This window comes from Zophobas morio, unplaced genomic scaffold (genome assembly GCF_036711695.1).
Source record: "Zophobas morio isolate AGI-343-1 ecotype UQ-CSIRO unplaced genomic scaffold, CSIRO_AGI_Zmor_V1 ptg000009l, whole genome shotgun sequence".
In the NCBI taxonomy this organism is placed as follows: Eukaryota; Metazoa; Arthropoda; class Insecta; order Coleoptera; family Tenebrionidae; genus Zophobas; species Zophobas morio.
Genome location: NW_026972114.1, coordinates 6,494,868 through 6,514,246, shown reverse-complemented (window position 1 = coordinate 6,514,246; position 19,379 = coordinate 6,494,868). Strand labels below are relative to the sequence as shown.

The following is a 19,379-nucleotide window of genomic DNA, read 5'->3' as shown; positions in this document are numbered from 1 at the left end:
ATTTACTTACACTTGCTCTTCTCTCTTGTTTATCTATGTCTCTGTCACGCATACACAACTCTTCTCTCATACTCACCCCCATTTCTCTCTTTCTCTCTATTTCCATGCGTATCCTAGTCTTTCATAATATCCTTGTCTACCCTTGTTCTTTCCCTGCTTCCTTTTCTCGATTTCTCGAGTTTTCACTTCTTCTATGCATATTTAAGTTTTTCAATTTTCGGAATTCATTAAATTTCTGATTTACCATTTTTTTTTAATTTTTCGATTTTCCAGTTTTTCGATGTTTCGATTTTTTCATGTTTGGACTATTTATTATTGTTAAAAATAAAAGTAAAAAATAACTACCAAAATTCTGGCTAAAAATATGTAAAAATTAATAGAAAGTAGAACACATTGCTGCTAAAACATAAAAATAATTGTACTTTCTCAAAAAAATCTATTGCATGATTACTGTTCCACTAGTATTGCTAATTTAGGAAGTTAGTATCAAACGCAATGAAAGTATTAATTTTTAGTTAAACAAAAAAATAGTTGTGTGTCAAAATCGATATCGTATAAAATGTCCAATTTAAATAATGTTTAATTCAACGAGATGATAAATTTTGGGAAAATAATATGACAGAGTCCTAGAAAAATTTTATTTATATGCCTTACTTCCGGAGACAGTAGATTCTCGTTATTAAACAAGTCAAACCTTTAGAAAAATTGTACAATTAAAATTTTTTATTTGCATTCACGTCATGTGTAGTTCATATAAATCTTTTGCCCTTCTAGTATAAACACACACAGGAATAAATATTAATATTGGAATAGGTTTACTGGAGATATCACGTAAAAAACGTGCCTATAATACTCTACCTCATAGGTGGTGCGGTAAAAGTGTTTCAAAAAATGAAATTTAAATAAATATGATTGTTCAGGTAAATAAGTGGTAGTGAAGTGATGAGAATCTAAATCTTGTCAGTTTTGCGTATTGGTTAATATATAAAATGACAGATTAATAAAAAATATTTGAATAATTTTTTGAAAGAAAATATTTTAGTGGAATGTATAAAATTATAAAAATTTGCATACTTTTAAATCAAATTATGTCAGCAATGAAAGAAGTCGACTTGTAAAAGAGTTTCAACAATATTGGTCAGCTAAGAGTATTTATGAATTTGATGACCTAAAGTACCTGAACTGCTGTGTAAAACTCAGCCATTTATTTAAACGGATCTTTGTAAATAGGGTTGCTTAGTTTCACTTTATTTTCATTATTCGGTATTTTTTTAAAAAGCAAATATTTTGATAAATATAAATTTTAAACAAAAATGACCGGGTCTTTCCCATAGAGCTCAATGTTGTCTTTGCACTGATCTAAAAGTTGAAGCGAAAAATGCTCTCTCCTCGTTTAAAAATGCAATTTTCTTCGAAGAATGAACGATTAATTAAACACTAAACAGTCACTTATTTTAAAAAAGATTGTGTCTTCCCCAGAGATTTAGACATAATCTATCAATTGAAATGTCGATCTTTTTTTCAAAGTTGAAATTACGCCCGTAAAATGAAATTCTATTCAGCTCATTTTTCGGTCTGCTACTGGGCACCCTTAAACGGAACCAGCAATTCTTCCTAAAATGTAGATACCTGCCGCACCGGGATAGACGATTACCGGACATGGTCATAAAACATCGTAAGCCGATATTGAAGAATAATAATTTATGACAGGTTGCCGACAACAGACTTTCAGCACAGAATAATCATTTCAAAAAAATCGAAAACAATATGTATTTAGATACTTTTATCTTCCATATATCTATATCTGTATCTAGATATTTTTAAAAGTGTCTGTCCCCAACACTGGTGACGTGTTGACGGGGCTGTCAATGCCGTTGTTTATAAATAACTCATGTTAATCTCTTCAGTTTAAAGGTTTATTCGTTGCAAAAAATATTGTACACAACTAGTTCGGGATAGCCTGCTTCCCGCATTCACGCAAATGCGGCACTTCCTTTGGTCGTGCCGCAAACAAGCGTTCATGCTATTACTATTTAATAAATATTTCTTGTACCTTTTTTGTGATTTTCTTTATACGTCAGAATAAAAATAAAGGTGTAACATTAAAATCATAAGTAAAAACAATGTTTCATGTTTCACGGGAGAATGCTTTAATAATAATAATGGCAACATTACTGGGTTAAAAAATGGGTTTAAAAAAAATCAAAGGGGCACCGTTATTTTTTTGGTGCTTTTCTATATGAATAACTTAAAAAAATAAGAATGTATCAAAGCACAAACAGTGTTACATGTCTAGTAATTTTTTTCATATTTATTTAATACATTTTTGAGATGAGTTCGTACATTTTGTTGAAAGGATGAATAAATATTGCAAAATTCTGGAAAGAAAATTTTCACAATGACAAATCCAATAGACAGACCGACAACGTACATGTAGACAGACAGACGGAAATTGGAGATCGTGTTTTTCGTGTGCTGAAATTCAGGAGAGTCGAACAACCTCAAATTAGACTTTCATAATCATAACAATGGCACAACGTTGCAATTGTTTCTCAGTTTAAAAGAAGGGAAATTAAAAGTTAGGTAAGGGTCAAGGATAACAACAGGTCTCGAACACAAAAGGATAGTTATGTGAGGGATAAAACATTGAAATTTGAAATAAAGAATTTAATATTCGATGACACTGGCTCCGACAGGTGATGAATTCTTTGCAATGAGTAAATTCTGCTAGTGACAAAATGAGTTTATAGTAACGATCTGAATTAACAATGCATTTAACGATCATTTTGGTGTTAATTTTCTTTTAATGACAAAACCATGCGATATAAAATTGATAATACGTAATTTTGTCGACCCACAATAAACTTAATGTCTTCATATTGTGTTTTTTGTAGCAGAAATAATTTAATTAATCATTTTCTCTGTATGTAGTTGTTTCAATTTATAAAAACTTAAGTTAACACACTTCGCATATAGTCCCAATTAACGTTAAGACAATGAGAAAACATCGATATTTTATAACGTATAACAACCCTAAGATGAAATTGCTCGTTATACGCCCACTCTGACTGAAACACAATAAGTAACATGACAAATCCCCAACATTCTCCTTGAAGGAAAAACGCCTTCAAGTAAAATATCAGCATCTCGAAACAGGGCCGTACAAGTAAGCTGCCTTGAAGGGTGCAAGCTGTTGTTGCTCGGAAGATCGCACAAAGGTCATGAGGTAATGGTTAACCTTCACATTTAGGGAATAATAAAAATAACAACTTGAAAATAAACTCCGATGAAATGAAAATACACGTTGTATTATTTGATTTCAATCAAGTTTAATTTTTACAACCCAAACGTAAGCTAAGGAACTTTTGTATTAGGGTCCAACCAGCAACTGGTTATTTCCTGTTTTTCTCGACATTTTATGACCACTAGGGTAAGAAAAAACAGCTTTCATTTTCCGTCTGTCTGTCGACCATACTCCTAGGAGTTTCTTATTTTGTAAAATTTTAAATTCATTAAGAAGTCTAGACTTATAGTTTATGTCAAAAAATTGACGTCGCAAATGCCTCATAACTTATTATTAGAAGATCCAGATAACAATACACTTTTCAAAAATAATCAAAAATGAAAAATCACATTTCAAAAAATGTCACTTTGCATTAATTCGGTTTAAGTACTCAAGCGTTTTAGTAACAGAGGATAGGTTTTGTATTAATGTTTATTGAATTGTAAAGTCTCGACTGCTTTTAATTTTTTTTCATAAACTAGTTGCCAAACTACAAGCAGATATAGAGACAGACGGTATTAAGGAAACTATTCACATAATTTTACGGTTATTAGAATTGTAGTTTGTAGCGTACTATTTTCTCTGTCTTATGTGTTCCGAAATTCTTTAAGTCCAAATACGTGTCAAAAAAAGCTTATTTTATTTTATTTTATGGTGTTATAGTGAAGGAAAAGAATTTTCTTTAGTCTGATCATGTAGACTGTGCGGTATATAACTGAATTTATTATTTACCATTCCGAAAGATATTCAGTGTGAATATGTTCATTGAAAGTTTTCCGCTGAAAGCAAGGTTTAAACTTTTTAAACACCGACATAATCAGGTGGATGATACTGCAGCGGTGCGTGCAGTTACTACATTATTTTCTAGAAGACACCCATATATTTCAAATGTGAAAGTTTTCCCCGTTAGAAATTAGATCTATGTTCTTTTCTTTTAGCGAAGCGTAGGTAAGTTTTTGCTTAATGTAGCAAAATGGAAGTGACACACGGATACCAATTTCTTGGAATTATTAAATGAAGTATTAGTTCAACCAAATTTTGCGAAAGGGTAATATTTTCTTGTTTCATTCATTCCTCTATAAACAACTGTTTTAAATTAATCATGACCAGAAATTTTCAGAGTTGTAAAGATTAATAGAGAAGAGGCTTAAATTTTACGAGAAAATGTAAATTACACTCCTAAAGCAATGTTCAAAAATTAGACTTAAAATACAATAAAAAACATTTAGTTTGCTACAGGACACTCAAAGCCGGCTTAACCACGTAATTTAACACGTTTTGTGGAAATAATTATAATGTAATAAATATTGTAAAACCATTAATTTCATTTGGTACTAATAATAATCAGTAAAGGGCTAATTTATCTGAACGAAATTCAGTTAAAATGCTCCGATATATGCACAGTAAAATGATAAAATGTGCACATAAAATTGTGGAATAGACCCATATTTTCGCAGTATGTGTTGTATTTCTTTAGTATCTATGGTGCATTACTTACCTTAGATCATACATCTTCTACATATACTTCCGTTGTTTAGATAAAATCACAGGAAATATTCCTAGTCTAGCATTACGAGTACTTGTGACCATTTTCTCGCTATATCTAGTCGAACCTGCAGCCTCTAGGATTTATTACGATAGTAATTCTGCACAACTGATGCTTTAAAGTGGCTAAAAATTTGATAACAGGTGCCTAAAATAGTTCTTTGAAATATGAAAACTTATCCCTTATAATGTATGAAATTAGGTATTATTAGGCAAGCCAAATTGTATTGTAAAGCTTGGGTCTTCTAGTATTTATGCTTTATTCTAGTGTGTAGTATGACGCATCGATGACAGCGGCCTGTGCTCGCTAGATAAAAGCCTGGAACCGAATGTCGCGACGGGCCCAGAAAACTCTCGAAGCGGCGTTCTGGATCTATCGAGAGAAACGATATAGGTTTTAAATAGAGGTCACCGTCAGAAACAGGGATTATTCATGAAGTCAAGACGTCGAATCCAGCGAGTGTCCAGACAAGTTACGCCGGAGTTATTTTGTACATAATCGCTGTAACAGTTGGTCGTGTATATTGAAGCTAGTAAGGAATAAATTGTTGAGTTTCACCCGGGCTAATTTTAATCACTCGTTCAACGTAACAATATTTTGAAAAACTATCTTTAGCCTCACCTGACGCGACTATTCAATGAATTTAGCAAAGTTTGTGCTAACAGTGTTTGTAGAAACGGTGTTTTGAGATTATTTTTATGTGTGCATGTTCATGCTGATATAAGTGGCCCTTTTTTCGCATATAAATTACAAAAAATGTATATACAGGGGGCCACAGCCAAGTGTATACATAGAAAATTAACATTATGATTACCCAAACTTCCCGCCATAAATTGACCTTGAAAAAGTTTGAAAGTCTTGCGAAAAATTCAAAAATTCAAAATTTGGCCTTTGCTCTGATCGTCTAACAAAATGGAAACCTACGTTGTGTGTGTTTTTTTTAAGATGGCGGGAAGACCTTCTTTCTTACAAGTGAGCATACACTGCGTGTGAGTCGAGAGTGCAAGAAATAATGGACAAAATTTTTGGGAGAGGGGTTGTTGGAAATTCCATATCCAATCATATTAAGCAGGTACCTGGGGTTGCGAGAGGTGGGGGTGTGTCCCACCCACCCCATTTAGTCGGTACCGGTACACACAATTATGTAGTAAGAGTTCTGGAATAAATCCCAACAAAAACGGTCGCAGTGTTCACTTTGGTCCTTCGAACTAATTCCTAATAATCATAAACATTTTTGGTCCTTCGAGCCGGATATCCGAACCAGTGCCCGAATAGCGGTATAACAATAAGTGAATAAGTGCGTAAAATCGATATTCAAAGCGGATCCAGAACTCCACGAAATCATAAATCAAGGCACATGCCCAACATCCCAGAAGCGGATCATCATCAAGAGATTCCAGCAGCCAACATCCCAGAAGCGGATCATCATCGAGAGGTTGCAGCAGATCAAATCATCAAAAGGTCGGCTGATTTTGTCCCAGAAGCGGATCATCATCGAGAGGTTGCAGCAGATCAAATCATCGAAAGGTCAGATCCTTCCTTTTTCTATCCTTCTAAATCATACAGTTCTAAATTCTTATACGTATCAATCGCCCTGTGCTCAAGTTTTACCTTTGTCGTTGCGCGTCTGTAGTCCTTCGAAATGGCCGAACTTATTAAGTTAAAAAATCAGCGTAAAATAATAAAGGCTGCAATAACGCGCATACAAAATAATGTAAAAGACGACGATAGTGTACCGGAATTAGATGCAAGGTTGTTAGATTTGACAGAAAGGTTAAAGGACTACAATAAAATTCAAAATCAAATAGAGTCACTTCAGATAGTAGACGCGGAACATAATGAATCGTATTGGGAATCAGAAAATGATAAGGAACGTACCTCGGTTGAAAACCAATACTATAAAACTTTAGGTAAAATAAAAGGCATAATTATTAAGAACAGTCCGGCGACGTCGAACCCGTCGCTAACCCCTAACTCTACAACTATTAACATACATAATGATGGTAATAAACTCGAAGCCAATGAACATAGCGTAAATTTGAAACCTTTACCACTGCCTACCTTTGATGGCAAACATAGCGAATGGTTCTCGTTTTTTGATCTATTTAAATCATTAGTACACAATGACGGGAACATATCAAATATCCGCAAATTCCACTACTTGCGTAGTTGTTTAAAAGATGAGGCGTTGCGGTCCATCGAATCATTGGCGGTCCGCAACGAAAATTACAGCAAGGCAATCGAAACTTTACAAAAAAGGTTTGAAAATAAAAGATTAATTGTTCAGGAACATATCACAAACATTTTAAACATACCCAGCTTGTTAAAATCATCGCACAAGGAATTACGGGAAATTATCGACACAGTTTCCAATAATGTCGCGGCCTTACAGGTGTTAAATTTACCGGTCGATCAGTGGGACGCAATTTTGGTCCAAATTGTATTCGAAAAATTAGATTATGCCTCTAAAAAGGAATGGCAGTCAACACTAGACAAGGCAGTACCTACTTTCCTGCAATTTTCCGAATTTCTAGAAAAAAGGTGTGAAATATTGGAAGCGATGGATAAGTTAAAAACCAATAATTTACCATCCAATAAGTCCAAATCAATAATTTCTAGTCCTAAACAATTAAATATAAGACCGCAAAACATTATTCAAAAAAGGTTTCATAATTCTAACGTAGTGCCCAAATTTAATTGCCTTTTGTGCAAAAATTCACACGCTCTTTATCAATGCAATGAATTTCTAAGCAAATCCGTTCTAGACAGAAACATTATATCTCAAAATTTAAAACTTTGTGCAAACTGTCTAAGAAATAATCACAAAACTGATGATTGTAAATCAACATTTTCATGTAAGGAATGTAATCAAAGACACCACACATTGCTACATAGCAATGAATTTGTACCATCCACTAACACTTTGCAAAGGCAAACCTGTAACCAAGTCCTTTTATCAACCGCAACAGTTTTTATTTTAGATAAAAGAGGAGATTTTCAAACATGTAGAGTGCTTTTGGACGGCGGCTCCCAAGCACATGTAATCACTAAGGGTTTATGTAATAAATTGGGTCTCACACCAACAACTGGAACCAAATTTATTTCTGGTATCAGTACATGCAATAATCGAACACAAGGAAATGTGAACGTAACTATAAAATCGCGAGTCAGCGAATTTGCAACAAATTTCGATTGTGTTGTTCTTTCCAAAATTACTCTGCCGATTCCTAGCGTAACATTTCCTAAAGAAATAATTAATTTGCCACCAAATGTAACATTAGCAGATCCTAATTATAATGTTACCCAAAATGTCGATTTGTTAATTGGAGCGCAATTATTCTGGAAATTATTATTAGACGGACCTATTTTATTAGATAAAAATCTACCATATTTACAGAATACAAAACTAGGTCACATTTTGTCGGGCGAATTAATTACAACCATTCCCGCTCCAAGCGTATCATGTAACTTGGTAAATTGTAAACCCATTTTTAATTACGTATTCCATCAGGACGAATATAAGACCAATCACTTAGAATGTGAAAAACATTCCGTAGAAAACGCAACAAGGATGTCGTCAGAACAATTCGTGGTAAAATTACCTGTTAAAGGCCTTCGCTTAGGTGAGTCACCCCCAAGGGCTGTAAAACAATTTTTAAATTTGGAAAATAGACCGGACAAGGACCATAAACTAAAACCCGCCGACAAAGAGTTTATGCTAGAATATCGCGGCTTAAACCACACTAAGCTCGTTCCTTTTAATACTTTGGAAACCCCAAATAGTTATTGCCTATCCCATCGTACTGTATTTGAACAAGCAGATTATGCAAAGGTTTTAGGTTTTTATTGCAGTTGTGTTGGTGACCAACTGAAATATCAAATAAATTTTTCGCCAATTTGTTGTCCTAAAACTGTTACAAAACGCTACATATTATCTACGATCGCAAAAATCTTTGACCCTCTTGGTCTGATAAATCCAGTTATCGTTAAGGCAAAAATCCTCTTGCAAAATCTTTGGTGCCATCAACTGGATTGGGATGAACCCGTACCAGTTGAAATTCGCGACACTTTTACCAAATTTATTAAAGCTCTTCAGGAATTGTCCAATTTCGAAATCCCGCGAAAGGTTCAAAATAAAATATTGCAGTACTCCGCATCCGTAGGTACGAAATTTCATTTCATACCCAGTAGGTTGGCTGATTTTGGGGGATTGTGGGAGCGTGTCGTACGAAGCGTGAAACATCACTTGCACAGGGTGGTCGATAATGCATCGTTAACTTACGAGGAGTTTTATACTTTATTAACCCGCATCGAAGCTTGTCTAAACTCCCGCCCCCTGACACCTTTATCCCAAGATCCAAATGACCTCGAAGCTCTGACACCGGGACATTTTTTGATCGGCGAGCCCTTAACAACGCCAGTGGAACGGGACCTAAAGGAGATCCCTGTAAATCGTTTATCTCGATGGCAACGTGTGCAGCAATTGCAGCAACATTTTTGGAGCAGATGGACCAAGGAGTACTTGGCCCAACTTCAATTCCGTCCCAAGGGTCACCAAATGACGCAACCCAACGTCGACGTCGGAACTTTGATAGTTCTAGTGGAGGATGGACTGCCCCCGCTACGGTGGACGTTAGGACGAGTCGCCGAAGTTCACCCAGGTCACGACGGAATTGTGCGGGTTGTATCCGTAAAAACTAGTACGGGAGTGGTGAAACGCGCGGTGACAAAGGTGCGCATTATCCCTAGCGAATGGCGATTTTTGTGTTGCCGGCTGTGCTTCGCGAATTAGATTCGTGTGATTATTATAAGTATTTTATATTTTTATGCTCCTCTGAATTTACAATAGCATGTACCATTATTCAGATGCCCCCCTCCAATTGTTTTGAAGTTAAACCTTCAACGGGGCCGGCATGTTGGAAATTCCATATCCAATCATATTAAGCAGGTACCTGGGGTTGTGAGAGGTGGGGGTGTGTCCCACCCACCCCATTTAGTCGGTACCGGTACACACAATTATGTAGTAAGAGTTCTGGAATAAATCCCAACAAAAACGGTCGCAGTGTTCACTTTGGTCCTTCGAACTAATTCCTAATAATCACAAACAGGGGTAAAAATCGCTCCCCCACTCTAGGAGGAATAGAGCTGCCCGCGAGGGCGACACGAACTTGCCATCTCGCATTTACTCCTCAGCCCCAAAAAACCCCTATGGTTTATTCATCGACATACTACTACATTTCAAATGAAACACCTTAAAATATGAACGAAAAGACAACCGCGAATTGACAGACATACACATATGGGAAACCGAACATGTACAAAAACCCTACGTTTATGTTTTGAATCAATGCAAATATTTGAATATCACAAATTTAATAAAAACAAAGCAAAATCCGAATTAAAGTAACTGGATGCAAATACACAAGTTATTACGGGCGTTTGGCGTCAAATTTAATGTACGGCAGTTGACAAGAGCACAACAAAAATAGGGTAAATGTGTACAAGAGTGCGCATATGTATAAGAGTACGCACTGATGATTTCTGCTTATTAGTGCCATCTGGGTAAGATGAAGTTATACCATTCACAATCCAATGCTAAACTTGAGATAAAGGTGCAACAGTGACCTGTATATAGTTTATAGTTTGATCGTACTGTCGATTTTATGTTTACGCGTTGTGTGGATGTAATTTTTACCGCTCATAGTCTTAGTTTTTTGTAAGGTACGTACCAGTTCTTTTATTTTACAGTAATAATGTTCATTAGCTGTAACCTTTAAGGTGTCGTTATACACTAGCAGTTTTATACTTTCTATACATCAAAAGCTTTTAACTTTGAAAACATTAGGTTATGTACAAATGTACAAGAGTGCGCAATACTTGCGATACGTAGTCTTATACATATGATACTATAATGAATTATTTAACTCTACTACTTTGTACTGCTTCTCAAGTTGTGTGGTGGTGGTTATGGTGATGTTTATTTTTTAATTTTTACTTCCTGAGCGTAAGCGAATGAAGTATTGTAATCGAGTCCGTCGACAGACTCTCTACTTTTACGTTTTCTCGAATTTCAAGACCCCTAGAGTACGAAGAAATATGGATCCCGTTGTATGTGTAGTCTGTAGTCACTTGTCCCTATTTATTTTCACCTTAGAAATAAGGATTTTTTTCATAAAATGTAATGCGCACTCATAAGCGTTCAAATGCGCACTCTTGTGCAGTGGACTGTCTAAGAGTGCGCATTTACACATCTTGACAAAAATTGAAATTACTCTTAAAATATAGTGGTCTTGGGACGTACAATTAAATATATCTGATCTCTAAACATGTATATGACGAACCCATATCATAAAATTTGTCTACCCAAAAAAATTAAAAAGTTATTGACAGTTTTACACTAAGTGCGTACTCTTGTACACATTTACCCTACCCGTGGAGCGTTCTAGCATAACAGAGTTTGGGGCTACCGGTCGGGGCTGTTCTCCCCCCACGACGGTGATTCTATCTATCGCAAGCCTACTCACACAGCACATTTCCATGACAAACATGCCGTCCGAATCTAGGCCGCTACGATCGCAGATCTGCAGTTGGGTCTCGGCTAAGAACGGAAGCCGACACCGCTACAACATCGCGACCGCCCCTGAATCTATCCAAACCTGTACCGTTTGTGCAGGTGACGCGATAAATCTCGCCATCTCGACTAGGAACCGCACTTCGCTTTTGCCACGTTTTCTATATTATTTACCCTCTATTCCATTTTAAATGTTCAATTTCTTATGACTCTGATATTAATAACAACTGAACAAGTGTTAAAGTTTCAAAAGAGCAATAAACAATATTTAAATTCGCCATACAATCTTGTGAAATTTTAGACAACAAATAATACTTAGGTGAGATTAAAATTGGACATCAAATAATTTATACGACGGAATCATTCGTCAACAAAATATTTACAAAACAAAACTAGCAAAGATTTATAAAAACAAAAAATCTGGTGTGAAATAAACTTCTGCAAATAAAAATATTATGTAAGGTTAAAACTGCAGAGCATGAAATTTACGTCCAATGCAAATTTTACAACAAAGGAAAATTGCTGAGGTTAAAACTGTGAGATAGAGAAATATTAATGAGGTAAAAAATTGCAAAGTTAACAAAATTTGCATGAGATTATTACTTGCCACACTTTATCAACGATTGAAACAAAGAGAAAATTATGTTAAATTATATCATGATCCAAGGGGTTGGTTACTTGAAAAAGAAATTTACTTTGAGAGTTTAGAATACCGTGAACTGGTTAACCCAACAAAACACATAATAAACAAACACAAAAATACCCAGTCATCGTTGCGAGGAAAAAGCGTCTCGGTGATGTAAATTTTAACGTTGCGAGGAAATACCTCGTTGATGTTATCAATCTCTAGCGTTTCGAGGACATACCTCAGTGATGTAACCAATCTTTAGCGTTGCGAGGACATGCCTCAGTGATGTAGTCATGATTACGATGATAATAACGACGATAACCACCTAAGGGAAGAAATTATTTTAACCCCCCGCCAGTCCACAGTATAATGAATTTTGTAAATTTAACTGCCGTAAATGAACTATTAGCAATCTTGTGTGAAGAATTAAGAAGTGTTATAATGTAACACTTGCGTATATGCATCCAGAAACTTATTTATAACTTGTTAAATAAAGAATTGTTATCCTGACCAAGTGAATTACATGAAACCTTTTAGCAAGTGGTTTAATTAAATAATCGTGATTGTTAAATTGTATTAACACTAGCTGACGATTAAGAAAAACTAATTTGATTTGAATTAGCTACACGTGTTGGGGGAAAACTGTGTCGTCATCGGAGTTATGATTGATTATCGTTAAACAAAGGCTTCCTCCCTTTTATAAACTAACCAAAACTACCTTACCACGTGGTTACACTCACAAAAGCACATCCAGATTAACGCTTCGCCCTCTAACTAAACATGCAGAGTGCTACGTGCATATGGTTGCCTATGTTTAACGCTTTTTTGTGATGAATTGTTTTCTTCTTTCAAATTCAAATTATTCAAATGTGCTTTCGCGCCGCTTTTAATTAATTTCAGCGCGAAAATTTGATTCAAATTCGGTCTCCACAACATGGTGAATCCTTTGAAATCGTTGCATCGCGCCCGTTCACTGTCAAAAGCGTTTAAAAATTTCTAAATAAATTAGAGCTCAATTCGATTTGTCGCGAAACGCTCCGGCTCTGTTCGACGACCGCGTCCTTGGATTGCCCATGGAAAATCCAAATGTCAAAGTGAATTAGCGAATTTAGAAATTATTCCTCGATTCTCACTCAGAAATCACTGAACAACTCATGTTGAATTATTGTGTCGAGTGTGATGATTATTGTATCACAAATTAAATGGACAAAATGCACCAATTGGTCCATTTATTGGTGTTGGGTGCAGCACATGTATTGTATCCCTCCACGAAACTGTGGGTCGTAATGCGCGACCCAGCCACACGAACCATCTCCGACTACGCACAGGCCGTACCCTAGAAGTCCGAGATGAAGCCCTTCGAGAATCTTGTCTTCCTCAACACAACTTTATATTATACTTTCTTTCTGGCTGAAATGGAAAAATATATTATTTTATATAAGAATAAATAAATATAAAAAAAAGAAAACTACCTGTGAAAACAATTTTAATTTGGCATGTAAGGTGTTTGTTGCAAAAATAGTGCATCTAAGTGAAACTGGGCGCATAGAATTATTAATGATTATCGCTTACGGTGACAAAAGTTTTGTTAAGTTAAATTAAGAAAAAATCTAAAACTAAATATTGTTTAATAATTTATTTCGCCATTTCGATCACAAAGAAAGTATGATTGTGCTATATCAATGAATTCAGAAAAAGAAGCTCTATTCAAAAATGCATTAATTGTATCGTAGTGTCATTGAAAAATATATAGTTGATCTACCATTTCGAAAACAAATGAAGCAAAAAAAATTTTTGTGACTAATAATTCGAGCACAACTTCTTGTACCCCTGTACGTAATTTCGGTTGATTTGTACAAATGGTTTTCAAGATATTTTACCGTTTCCATACATTCTAGAGATCCTGTATATTTTATTACGTTTAACCACATAAATAAAAATATTCCGTTTCCCCTAAAATTGTCTTAAAACATATGTTTTTGCAGAAACCTGATTTTCAGAATTAATTAAAACAACTGTATAACGCTTATTGCAAATATTATCACTTGGAGTATCATGGTCTGTGTGTTATGTCTCTTGTTATGTATTAAATTCGTGTGACACACATTTAAGTAACTCGAAATAATTTGACCTTTGAGACAAGGATGTTATCAAGACAATTACTTGACGGAAGTTTTGTTTTTTGTTAGGGAGACTAGTAGGTCTTGCGAGACCATAAGCACCGACCTAATTTAAAGGGTAGAAATGTACCCAATGGCCCAATATTCTAACAATACATGCAGCATCTCCACATTTGCGACCTTTATAGTCACTTCGTAACCCCAATCAATAAGCTTACTAAGTTTGGCATAAAACTGTAGGTATTCTACAATCCGTACTGACTTTTATATTTCGCACTCGTAAAGGAATCAAAAAGCAGCAAAAGTAATGAATACTCACTTTAAATTTGCTATTAATTTTTAAAACTTTTCAAAATATGTTTTCGTTAGAACGTCGTAAAAGCGGAGATTTCCTTTAAAATACTTTGATACTAAATTTCAGATTTCAGCAACGTTTTTTACACAGCCCCTCTTGAATTTTTTATTCATTATTGAAACCACAGCCTCCGGCACGATGTTTACATTATTGAGGCCATAGCGAAACCTTTCAGAAGAATGAGACTTTCTTGTCGCCGCCGCCGCGATATTGAGGAAAATATAAACTCCGTACGTGTAAATTCTAAAATAAGGATATATTGAGATTTTCTTAAAAACATCGCTTAGATTAAAAATTATTTCGTCTGAAAGATCGAGAATGTAAAAAGGGGGAGGATGGAGTTTTGAAAGAGCTGGCAACTTTTGCGGTTTCAATACAGGTAAAGAATTCAGACAGGAAGATGAACTCGTCCTTTCTTTTAATTTAACTAATGTGGTTAACGTTAATTTGGAAGAGTGGCCTAAAAAGAAATAACGGACGGCGCGGATCGTTTGTGCTGAAAGAGTGGGAGTTCGGTGTACTTTAAATAGACGTTTTATAGACGCTTTTTTCATCAAAGTTTCGAACAATATTCCCTTTATAAAACATTTTGTGTACAAAATTCTTTGTATTTTTTGCTGACGTTTGACGGTTACAAAAAAGTCAACGACGCTTCGCGTTTTAATTTCAAACATGTGTGGTTTTTACTAGAAAAATATGAGCTCAAAATTGATTTTTGTGAAACTTTACAAGGTGGTTTAAAAACATCATATACAGATGATAAACCGTAAAAATAAAAATCCGATGACGTCATCTAACAAATTTGTTAACTAAATCTTATTTGAAAAATGCAAAATAATATGGATCTATTATTTTACTTTTAACCGTATGCATGAAGAATTTTGGAAAAAAAATTACAATTTGTTTAAAACTAGAAACTACAAAATCGATAGTACTGATTTTTCTTTCTTTTAATAAGGTAATTTAATATTTTAGAATTGTTTGCAATTTTGTTTACAAGTTTTAAAAAATTTAGCAAAACATGGTTTACCTAAATTTTTTTTCAACATAAAGTTTGCAAAATTAGTTTTTATAATTTCTCTAAGAAATTGTTTTTTTTTATTGTACTAGAGAGGGAGAGGAATGTTCTATGTAAAAATAACGTCAGACCAACAGGCTACTGTTAAGTAATTAAACGTTTTATCATTGTATAAACAGTAGATTAATTTACACAGATGGTGGAATAAAGGCTGTGTTTAAAACTGTGTTGAATAAGATGAAGAAATAGCGATGTAACGTAACGCAGGTGAAAGTAATAGTCACAGAATTATAAGTTAAATAATTAATTAAATTATTTATGAATTACTCGACGATATTATGGATATTCGGAATTCACCATTGAAGCTAGAATTTAGAAGTAGTTTACAGTGCAATACACATAATTTTATAGGAGTCTTGTCAAGTATCTGTATTGTTCTTACATTTTACTTAAGTGACTGAGTGTAAACCTCATACACAGATTTTCCTGAGAATTTGTATAGCTAAACTCATAACACTGCAGCAGTCAATAGTGTTGTGTATTAATGTGATACAATATTTTATTTTTAGTTCGAAGTAAATACACTTCAAATAATTTTCTGTGAAAATTTCACGTGGAAGAATGAAACAGTTTCCCAGGAATTTTGTCATTTAATACGCCCTCGTCCAGCCCTCATCTACATGATAAAATATGCGTCCACATTTGATCGGTTTTATATCTCAAAGGGTACCTCGGGGTCAATGTCAGGATTCAGCTCTAAGTGTTAGTAAAGTTGATCTACGATGAAAGGTGTGAAAGCTATGAAACATAAACCGCTGTTTACTTCCAATTTATTCACGTAGGTGTTCGACATTTTTGAATAAATCTCGTAAATCTTGTAGTCATTGTTCGCGGTGGAAACAGCTTTGTGTTTTGCGATTATCTAAGTATTCGATATCTGAATTACTTAAGGAAATTTCGGAACACGGTTTTCAACACTTTTTTCCAACTTGCAAAACTCCAGAAACTGTACCAGATAGACTTTCGAATTTTTTGCTAGAAAGTAAAAAAAGTTTGTGTCGTTGAAGCTGCTAAACGCTTCTTTTTACTATATCTCGGTTCCAACTTCCAACAAATAAAGTCGGAAATGCATCTAGTACAATTTCTAAAATTTTCTAAGTTGAAAATAGCGATGACAACCGCGTTCCAAAATTTCCATAAATAACTGAAATATTGATTTTTTAAAAAACGTGATGCTTTTTATTGGACTTGCCCTTCTATTAGTCTCGCTCGCTTCGCTCGCTCGGCCACAAAAGGACGCGTCCAATAAATGTATGCATTATGTACTAGTAACATAAATAGCTATTTAAGTTTTACAGTTCCTGAAATTTCGAGTGTTTTTATTATGACTTATAATGAAAATTTACAATTTTACTTCCGCGCAACTGTAGTAAATTTATTCTGAAATAGACTTGTTTTTAAAAAATCAAATTCGGATAATAAATAAGCTTTCGATCACATGCCGGGAAAACAGATTCGAAAATATTTTACAAGCTTAGTAATTTTCTGGCTTGTTGGAGATGAGAGCAGCTATACGTCGAAAGAGCTTAACACCACCCATAATAATCTGTTACTAGAAATGCTATTTGGACACTCAAAGAGGTTAAAATTACATACGTTCCATATGACGAATAATTTTGTACAAAAGATGGTTCAAAAGCTAAAAAATTTTTATTACGGATACGTTCTTCTGGAACTTGTCCATCCCAGGAGACGAAGAGGAATATCTATCCGAAATCCTGAAGAGAAAAAAACACTAAACATTAAAAAACAACTTTAATTTCAATTTAGTAAGACTGATTGTTGTTTTAATTCCTTATTATTAATTTTATAAATTTTACACCTTTTTAAAATATTATTCTTTGTTTTCCATGTCCTTTTTATTTTTATTATTTTGTATTAAGGGTGTGGGGACAAAAAATCCGAACAAATTTTAATACACTTTTAACAAAGCGTGCTGTGACCAAATGACAAATGCGGTCATTATGTTATTTGTCACTTGTCACAGTAACTCTAAAATCGAGCACACGTTTGTTACTTCCAAAATTAATAATATGGAAGGTTTAAACGAAAATGAACGCCGTGCCATAATTGCCGAATTTTACGTCAAAAATCACCATCTGAAAAAATCTTTTCCTGTAAATCATTTTTATGCAATGAATGTGCCGAAACGAGCCATTTATGATATTTGTCAACGCGTGGACTCTTCAAAAAGCATCACAAGAAAACCTGGTTCCGGAAGACCCGCCAAGAAAATGCCGAAGAAGAAGGTAATGTCCCTCGTTGCAGATGCTCATGGAAAGTTAGGTGTTTCACTTAGAAAATTAGGTCGTAAATATAAAATTGACAAGAAATATGTAAGTAACATTCTCAAGAAGGAAGGGGTCTCACGTAAGGTGCGAAAAACAGCACCAAAATATACAAATAAACAAAAATCTGAACAAAAAAAGAAGTTAAGACAACTTAGTGAAAACGAATTTGCACCTTCAAATGGATTGGAAATAATCATAGATGATGAATCTTTTTTTACGCTAGATGGAAGTGATACTGCAAATAATCGTCACTATTACTGTAAGAGCGGTCAAGTAGTGGACACAGAAGTATATTTTAAGAGGAAGAAGAAATTTGTTTCCAAGGTTTTGGTATGGGTTGCAATTTCTCCCAGAGGACATTCGGCCGCGTATATTTGCCCCTCTGGCAATTCCGTGAATGCTCAAATTTACGAAAAATATTGCATAAGGTCTCGTTTAAGACGATTTATTAATGATAAGCATGCAGACGGTCAATTTATATTTTGGCCCGATATGGCTACTGCCCATTACGTCGGCAGCGTTATCCAGGCTTATAATGAGCTACAAATTAAATACATTGAAAAATCACGAAATGTCCCAAATGTACCACAACTTAGACCAATCGAAAGATTTTGGAGACATTTAAAGCGAGAGGTATACAGTGGAGGCTGGGAAGCTTCTACAACTGATGAACTGAAGGCGAGAATAAGACAAAAGTTACGGCAGATCCCACCTACAGTATATGTACATATGATGAGGCGTGTCAAAACCAAAATTCGTCAAGCTAGTCGACATGGTGCTGATTTCGTTATTTAAACCTCCTTTTTTCAAGACATAAAATTTAGTGATTGTATTTTGTTGTTGACGTTATTAAAATTCTTTAAACAAAAAGTGCGGATTTTTTGTCCCCATACCCTTAATTTTTACTTTCCAAGCGTAAAAGCTAACCAAGTATTGTAATAAGGTCTATTTGCCAAATGGCTGCTTTCATGTTTTGTCGACCTTCCATGACCCCTAGACTATAAAAAAAACTAGATCTCGCATTCCCGTCTGTCTGCCGTCTGCCTGTCCGTCGTCTGTGTCGATTTTTATTAGACATGTAATCTCCGAAACTACAGGACCAATTGTTGACCAATTCTATGGGTATTGTGCATATCGTGTAGATGGTCAAATAATAATAATCGAAATTTGTCTAATCACACCTACCGACAATTAAATGACGTAAACCTAAAATTTTTTACCATGAATAGGATTTAAAGGTTATGAAACAGCAAACTTCTGTACTTAAGTATCTTGAATTCGCCTTTAGTTTTTTTTCTAAGAATTCAAATTTTCGCAAAGAAACTGAAATTCTAAAACCACCGTCTATATCAGCATAAATGCTGCTATTGCTACTACTTATATTTTTTTTAATGTATATAGATTATCACAACTAAATTTGGCAAAATCAAATATTATCTTTTTTCAAAGTAGTGGCATCTGTAGGACTGCACTTCGGGGGGAAAGAAGTTCTGTAAAAATTAGCTTC

At 34.6% G+C, this 19,379-nt stretch overlaps 1 protein-coding gene across 1 annotated transcript in view; it reads left to right on the top strand.

Annotated features, from left to right (window-relative positions):
- The window catches only part of LOC135125784 (metabotropic glutamate receptor 2-like), a 1,169,526-nt gene that overhangs the window by 138,484 nt on the left and 1,011,663 nt on the right, over window positions 1-19,379 (top strand). The window lies entirely within an intron of this gene.